Source organism: Sceloporus occidentalis, unplaced genomic scaffold (genome assembly GCF_023333645.1).
Source record: "Sceloporus occidentalis isolate IW3139 unplaced genomic scaffold, rSceOcc1.0.p SCAF_105, whole genome shotgun sequence".
Lineage (NCBI taxonomy): Eukaryota > Metazoa > Chordata > Lepidosauria > Squamata > Phrynosomatidae > Sceloporus > Sceloporus occidentalis.
This window is the reverse complement of record NW_028317085.1, coordinates 1,867,467-1,876,650: the sequence shown is the minus strand read 5'-3', so window position 1 is coordinate 1,876,650 and position 9,184 is coordinate 1,867,467. Positions and strand designations below refer to the sequence as shown.

Sequence of the window (9,184 nt, the reverse complement as noted above, 5' to 3'; positions counted from 1 at the left end):
CTTCACTGCTTGCTGAACAAAAACACACAGCACTTATGCGGCTGCACTCACTAGCCCAACAAGTTCACTTCACTGATGGACTGAGGTGAGCAAAACACTAAGGGTACTTTTAATAAAATTGAAATAAAATGTAAAATAAATGAGAAAATCTTTGCAAAACAGTTAACGTCACTGCTTGCTGATCAAAAAAAAACACAGCACTTATGCGGCTGCACTCACTAGCCCAACAAGTTCACTTCACTGATGGACTGAGGTGAGCTAAACAAATGAAATAAAATGAAAGATTATTAATTAAGAAAAATTGACTTGGTCTCTTGCTGTTGCTAAAACAAAGCACAAACTATAGAGCTGCAGCACCAGTACTAATAAGATTAGCTGAACTATACGCTAGTAGTAATTAATTAATATTATTACTTTTATTTATAGCTAATTTAATTAACTATTAAGATAAGAAAGAATTATAGAATTATTGATATTACTGATTTTAGATTAGACACTAGTAGATGTCTTGAATGTCTACAGTACACTCTACACTAGTATACTATTACTAACTATAACTGACAAATATATATATAATTTTATAATGAATTCAATGATTAATTATTTTAATTAATATTACTGATTTTAAATTAGACACTAGTAGATGAATGTCTACAGTACACTATACACTAGTATACTATAGTATATATATATATGACTGACAAATATATATATATATTATAATGAACTATTAAATTATAGATTCTATTAAATTATTATTTATAAATTCTATTTAATTTATTTAAGCAGGACAGGCAGTAGGCACTAGTGCCAGCCCAGGGCAAGGGCACCCCAGTGCCACTGAGACACTGGGTGCACTGTCAACTCAACAGCACTTACACTACAGTTGATGACAAATTAAATAAAAAAAAAATTAAATTAATCAAATTATTATTATTAATTATATTAAGTAGCACTGAAGTGAGGATGAAGTACACTGTGAGAAATGGCAGGCTAAGGCTTACCAGTCTCACACAGAACAGAACAATCTCTCTGTAACGCTCGGATGCAGCACAGCAGTGTTGCCAAAGCAGTGACAGCGAAAAATGAATGGATCTCTCAGGCAAGCTCTGGTCTTATAAAGGCGCCTTCAGAATTCAAAAAACAGCAGCACAGGCATTGGACGAGACCCTTAGCGTGACGTCACAAGAGTGAGCTGATTGGACAGACGAGATCAGCTCACTCCTGTTTGAAATTTTGGCGGCTGCGCGGCAAAAACGAAGACGATCACGAAGAATCTTTGATTATTCGTGGTTGTGAGTCTTCGTCTTTACCTACGTTTTGCCGGCACTGTATTCTCTTCGGCGTGTCTTCGGAACGAACAAAAAAACGGCCTCTTCGTGCTCGTTTTCATGTTCACCCGAAGACGAATGCGCAAGTCTACTGGTAACCACAGTTTAACATGTTGAAACAACGTCACCCTCTCCTTCCTATCTACCGGTGCGTACACATTGATTAACTTAAACCCCACACCCCCATACATAAAGAAAACTACCACCACCCTTCCACATTCCAGCTTAACTACCCTAACCACCTGAAAATCAAAACTCCGAAATAAAACAGCCACCCCACAACTCCGCCTAACCCCGAAAGAGAATACAGAAGGACCCAAAGTCCAAAGTTGGCCCTGCAGAGGTTCAGACAAGTTGCATTCTTGCAGACAAAACACATCAGCTTTTTGATCCACTAATGTCTGAAAAATCACAACACGTCTTGCAGCCCTCTTAATGCTCCTGACATTGAGGGATGCGATACAGAGAGACCTCATAACTTAATAATCATTAGTACCCTCCATACCACACCGCACATCCCAGATCGGAACTTTTTAGCTCCTTTCTCCACCAATGTCTCCTCCACCAGTCCCAAAGAACTCTTTACAGAATCCGCGACTCCACGGCTGAAAAAGCCTCCTTGCAAGCCCAGGTCTTCCGAACACACTGAGAGCGGAGAGAACCTCCCTGAAAGCGGAGAGAAACTCCCATCGCTCACCACCACTTCGCCTAACCGGGGGGAATCGGACAAAGAACCTTTTCCTACCTCCCGAACTCTTTTTTCCACACTACATCCTTCCCCTGCATCCATCATCGCATCTTCTACAGATCTAACTTCCACCCCCCTTGGTTCCTGTTCCATACTGCCAATATCTGGCAGATCTGACACATTAAGTGAAGGATCTTCAGGTGCTTCCAACATGGAAACTTCCTGCTGTTGCACAATTTCCCTTTCGAAAATCAAAGGTGTACTCTCAACGACAGCAACACCACTCTGCACCGGATCCACAACAACATCTTCAGCCACTTGATTAGGCACCACAGGAACAGGAGGTCTATCTTCCGGCAGCGATCTGACAGACGGTCCGGGCAACTGTTAGCAATCACACTCTTATCATGCCAAGTCATATTGTTGGTTTTTTTGTCCAATTGTGGTGTGTTACTTTTAATAAAAGTGTGGTTACACACTAAAATTGGACAAAAATTACTGGTACAATGCCCAGCCAACCAGTACATACTGGAATCTGGGTATGCCTGAGATTGCTGTTAACAATCATAATATATAATTTTTTTGTACAATTTTGGTGTGCAACTTACTTTTATTAAAAGTATGTGGGGGGGGTCATTTTCGGTTTTGGCTAAGCGAACCCTGAATTTTCGGTTTTGGTCCAGAATTTTCATTTCGGTGTATCCCTAAAATAGATAGAACTATTTCATTTTAACTTATCCAGAATCCTGAATTTGTAGTCACAAAACTTTCTAGGCCCAGAAATCAGTGAGAGGAAAAGTAAAGGTTTTGTGTCATTTACTTTATTTTAATCTGCATATCTTATTAAAGGCCATATTTTCACACAGTGAAAAATGAGTGCGGCCCTCGCACGTATACAATTCTGATGAAGTGGCCCACTGCAGAAAAAACTTGGACACCCCTGATCTATAGCATTAAGATGAGTAGAAGGATAGGGAGTGGGACTTCAAATGTCTGAGCCCACATTCAGACAGGACAGTTTGCATCACTGCCAAATAATATTGATACCATTAAACTGTGACTTGTAAGTCAGTAGAGTTAAGATGAGCAGTTATTATGTTAATGAGATGACGTTGTATTTTAAATGCTTTATCACATATAATAAGCTTATGTATAAATTACATTGGTAAGTGGAAATCTTGCTAAGTACAAGTAGTTATATTGAATAGATTTCATAGAAGTGACGAAGCTAACACAAAAAATAATAACAAAGGAGGCAGGAGATGACCAGATTACGGTAGCTGTGGATCTCAAAGTAGTAGAAAGGAAAGTATGAGTTCTACAGTTCATTAGGGGCTTCCTCTGTCATGTAAATTACTGTTCTATTAACCCTAAATTTATTGCAGATGGTGCTGGAATGCAAAGAAGATGAGATTGTAAAATACCATGGAATAGCCCAAACCACAGACAGAAACTGCAATGTGTTCAAAAGCATGTAGAAATGTGCAATATGTTAGATTTGAAACATGTCATTTGAAACATATTATTTTGTGACCCACAGACACAAGAAGAGCTTTTCAGCAAACTGTGACAAATATAGTATATGAAGTTCCAGAAGTTAACATGTATTTATCAGAGTCCCTTTGTATGATGGTATAGTAACAAAGTATCAGCACAGTATTCACACTTTGCCAGTTTCATTATATATATATATATATATATATATATATATATATATATATATATGAAAATCTAATTGTATTCAATAATACAAGTTTCTTCCCCTTTGCTGACTCATTCTAGGAGTATTTATGAATACGTTTGGATAGTAAATTGCTTGATAATAACATTATTACAGTCTGATATTTTATTTTAAACACAATAAAAAGTTGGGGCAACATTTATTAATGCACTTTGTCTTTGTTGATACATTTAAAGTTTTTATTCTACCTATAGTTTAAAATAGGTAATTAATGTTTATAAGGGACTGCACTTTGCCTGCCTGGAAGGTTTTCTGTGGTTTTCTACTAGCACAGTTATTTAAATGATTTACATGGCTTGTAAAATGACTGCCTTATTTTTACTACAATGTAGTGGTTTCTAAGACCTTGCAGTATAAAATCTAAACGAAGATTGGAGGAGTGCATTAAGGAAACTTAACAATATTATATGACGACCCCCCAAAATCTGAATATTAATTTATGAAAAAAAGAAAAAGCCTAGACCATATAGGAAAAAAGTTTTACCAGTAAATGTTAATTCATGTAAACTATGTGAACAATTTTTTTTTAATAAAAGCTATGATTGGGAAAAATATTTTGTTTTTATTTCCTTTTTTCAACCTGCCCCCCCCCCAGTTATGCACATCTGCCCCTGGCTGGCCACTCTGCCCCAGAAATGCCTTATACCCCCTATATGCCACTGTGCCCCATGATATGCCTTTTAACCCTCTAAATACCACTGTGTCCCATGATATGCCTTTTAACCCTCTATATGCCACTGTGCCCCATGATATGCCTTTTAACCCTCTATATGCCACTGTGCCCCATGATATGCCTTTTAACCCTCTATATGCCACTGTGCCCCATGATATGCCTTCTGACCCCCTATGTGTCACTCTGCCTCCAGAATTGCCTTATTCCCCTATATGCCACTCTGGCATTTAGGGGGTTAAAAGGCATATTATGGGGCAGAGTGGCATATAGGGAGGTATAAGGCATTTCAGAAGGGAGAGTGGCGTATAGAGGGTTAAAAGGAATTTCTGGAGGCAGAGTGGCATTAAGGGGGTTAAAAGGCATTTCATAGAGCACTCTGCCTCCAGAAATGCCTTATGCCCCCCATTTAACACTCCCTCCCCCTCCCTCCTCCAAACTTACCGGTGCTTCTGAGTCCCCGGTGCGTAGTCCGGGCAGCGTGTAGAGCTCTACGCGATTCGCGTACACAGCTTCCGCTGCAGCCGGGAGGCGGTGCGTTTATCAGCGGGGGTTGTCTGCGTCCATCGATAAATAAATGGAGCACAATATATATAGCTTGAAGGAAAGGAGAGAAGAGATTTGATAAAACCCTTTAAGTATTTAAATGTTTCTAATATAGTATAGGAGAGAGGTTTGTTTCAAATGAGAAAGTTTTACTTTATTCAGAGGATAGTAGATAAATGGAGCAGCATCTTAGCAAAAGTATTAAAAATGAATACAGTGAGGGAATGTAAGCATGCATGGAATAGGCATTCATTTTTGCTGATTCTGAGGCTACCATTGGTAGGAATAATGGGCAAACTTGTGTGTTAGCATGGATGTGTATAAGTTTTTTTGTGTTAGCATGGATGTGTATGAGTTTTTTGTGTTAGCATGGATGTGTATGAGTTTTTTGTGTTAGCATGGATGTGTATGAGTTTTTTTGTGTTAGCATGGATGTGTATGAGTTTTTTGTGTTAGCATGGATGTGTATGAGTTTTTTGTGTTAGCATGGATGTGTATGAGTTTTTTCTTTTAGCATGGATGTGTATGAGTTTTTTGTGTTAGCATGGATGTGTATGAGTTTTTTGTGTTAGCATGGATGTGTATGAGTTTTTTGTGTTAGCATGGATGTGTATGAGTTTTTGTTGTTAGCATGGATGTGTATGAGTTTTTTGTGTTAGCATGGATGTGTATGAGTTTTTTTGTGTTAGCATGGATGTGTATGAGTTTTTTGTGTTAGCATGGATGTGTACAGTATGTAGACTGCACGTGAAGATCATGTAGGTAAACACACACAATCTGATGCAATTAAGGCACATACATGACAGTTTAAAGAAGATTGAAGGGGAACTCCCATGGAACTAAATATATTTTTAGCTTGAGTATAAAACATAATGTAAGTAGGTTGAAGGCTGGACCAGGAAGGGCACTTTCTAAACAAAGGTTACGTCACGTGACCCCTTGGTAAAACCGAGGATGCTCTCACAGTGTGCAAGCAGACAGACCAAAAGCTGCAGGAAAGGGTAAGGAGGTACAGAGGCAATGTTGAGAGGAAGGGGCTATGTATGCGAGAAGTGCTTATGCGGTCACAGCACTGATGTTCAGACCTGATTTATAATATTCAGTAGTCTTAAAGCACATCGACAATTCTAACATATAACATACAAAACATAAGGTTTTCCTGGGAGGAGCTTTTTCTTTTAATAATTGAAACAGCAAAATGTTATATATCATATAGTATATTTTTCATGGTGTTTATCTTGTAGCTATTGCAAAAACAGGATTGAGTTGCTCGGTAACATAGAACATTACTATGATGACATCACAGGAGAATGATCATGCATAAGTGACTTGAAGCAGCAGTCAAAATGTTCAGTCTCTTGTAGGACATAGAACTATTCTCTGTGATTCCTGTGAGACAGACACTAAACTGATTTTCAGTCATGAAGAATCCCAAATCTATGAGCGATTTATACAATGTGATTGATGTACTTGGCAAAGGTTCCTTCGGTGAAGTTGTTAAATGCCAGAAAAAGGATTCCGGCAAGCAGGTGGCTATAAAAATCCTCAAGTATGATTCCTCCAGCCGGGATGCCATTAAATGTGAGATCGAGATGCTGAATGCTTTGAGGAAAGTGGATGTAGAAAAGTTTAATATCCTGCAATTCTATGAACATTTTCATGATGACAGCAAATATTATATGGTTTTCGAGTTACTGCAAAAAAATCTATTTCAGTACCAGGAGGAGATTGGATTTGCTCCACTTCCAGTGAGGCACATAAGGACTATCTCCTCTCAGGTGTTAATAGCTCTGTCCAAGTTAAATGAGCTTTCTATTATTCATGCTGACTTAAAGCCAGAAAATATTATGCTGGTTGACCAGAACAGATACCCATTTAGAGTTAAAGTTATTGATTTTGGCTGTTCTTATAACTCTAATGAGGTGAGGGGCATGAAAGAGCCATATATCCAAACGCTCTTTTACAGAGCCCCTGAGATCCTTCTAGGATTACCTTTCAGTGAAAAGGTGGACATGTGGTCTCTTGGCTGCATTATGGCTGAGCTTTATCTTGGGGCTCCTCTTTACCCAGGATGCACTGAATACGACCAAGTACGCTACATCTGTGAGACCCAAGGTTTACCAAAAAGCCATTTGCTTGACACAGCCAGTAAGGCACCCCTTTTCTTCAGTAGAAAAGCAGGATTCCAATGGGCACTTAAAACTGTGGATGAGTACCAAATGGAGACCAAGGTGAAGCCAGCAGAATGGAGGAAGTACATCTTCAAATCCTTGGATCATCTTCAAATGATAAATCATCCCAGCTTTGTTAATGGAAACACAGAAATGCTGGCTAACTATAGCGAACAAAAAGATATGGTGGAAATCATCAAGTGCATGCTGACGTGGGATTCCCATGAAAGAATCAATCCAGAAGCAGCCATGAACCATCAATTTATCAGCCGACAGCATCTAAGAACAAACTACACATTCACCAAACACTACCAGTTTGTTCCGGAAAGCTTAAGTGACTCTATGAAGAAAGAGACGGGCCAGCATTTTGATGCACCACCTGGCATTTATGATGGCACTCAGGATCTTGCCTATTATGACAGGGAGATGGAGCTGGACAGAAAAACCCCGTTCAATTCCCAAAATGAAAATACAACCTGCTATGTACGCCACAAGGCTTCGCTCCTCCAGAATATCTCACGATACATTGGTCAGTTAGTCAACTGTATAAAATGTATTTTCAATTGGAGGAAAGCTCTGCCTGAAAGACAGAGAGATGATGAGTGGAGCCTGATCGATGAAGACAATAACGTATAAATGTCAAATGATTTTGACTTTTTTTGAACATTTTCGAAGTTTCCCCTTGAAACCAAAACATCCTAGAACATCTTCTGCTTTAGGAAAAAGCAGACCAGCAGGGATTCGATTATAATGATATATTAAAATGTATTTTAGTTTTTAGTGCATATTCTTGTCAAAAATCTTTAATGTTGTCTGTGAACTTACCTGAGGTAGTAGCTGCAGCCCTACAGCTGCTCTCCGTTTCTGTGGTGTAGCAAAGCAGCCAATAAGTTATAGGAAGAAAGCTCTCATTGAAATGAATGGGAGGGCTTTTAGTGCCGGCGCACAGGGGTCCGTAGACATCCAGCAATCGCAGAAGGCTGTGGAGCCGATGGGAGTTAAGCCTAAAGTGTTTTTGCCTAAAAACATCTCCTACACAGCAAATAGTTGGGTAGTGCAGAAAGGAGCAAATGCATATGGTGGATGCCGTAGGATATACACATGTAATTGCAATGAGGTTATTATGAAAATGTAAATTGTGTTTTCTCCACTCCTAATGAACATGCATTGAAAAAAATTGCCTCAATGGTTTGAAAACATTATATTTCATAGATCATAAATGAAAAAAGAGCAGAAAGAATACGGAGAAGGCATACACGGAGCTCCTGGGGGTACACTGTGTTACATACATTTACAGGAGGCTGCATGTTCGGATAGACATTCTTCTCAGGCCCCAGGTTTTTTTTCCCAGTAATTATTTTGGGGAAGGATTAATGTTCTCACTGCAACCCCAGGCTAGCTTTTGTATTATAGTTTAACACACTATTTCCCTTTAAGTGCAAAGTGTATTATATATTTTTTGGGGTGTCCCTTAAAGACATATTGTCATTCCCTTTCGAACTTAAAAACTATAGGTTTTATGAATATCCTGATTCCTGAATATGGAGGTAAGTCCGGACATACATATGTCCGGGAAACTACTGGTCTGATGGGTAGCTGCATTCAAGATACACTGAGGCTTGACTTTAGGTAGGTGAGTTCAACAAGGCTGAGATCATCTTGGTATGTTAAGTGTGTGTCTTTGTTAGTGTAAGTGTCAGTGGCTGGCTGTGTGTTTTATACCCTTTTGCATACATTCTCATTCTAACATCTATACATACATGTTCCATACCTTACACTCCCAGTCTCTATCCCGCTTTAGGTCTAAAAAGACCAGTTTCTAATTTTTGGATATGTTGATGGAACTTGGTAGGTTTCTGATATAAAAATTAGGAAACTCCCTCAATCCCACGATTGCTGTAAAATTGCTGAAAAAGCTGTTTCTTGGATTGTTAAATGTTCTAATGTATTTAATGAATCCTTGGTACGTTCAATGTGTAAAGGCAATTGCAAAACATGTCTAAAAGTTACTGATCATTTATGATGATGTTTTATTTG

General features: G+C 38.7%; 1 pseudogene; it reads left to right on the top strand.

Moving 5' to 3' along the window:
• The first annotated feature begins 6,397 nt into the window (after positions 1 to 6,397).
• LOC149283386 (homeodomain-interacting protein kinase 4 pseudogene) lies at positions 6,398 to 7,783 on the top strand (annotated as a pseudogene).
• The last annotated feature ends 1,401 nt before the right edge of the window (positions 7,784 to 9,184 follow it).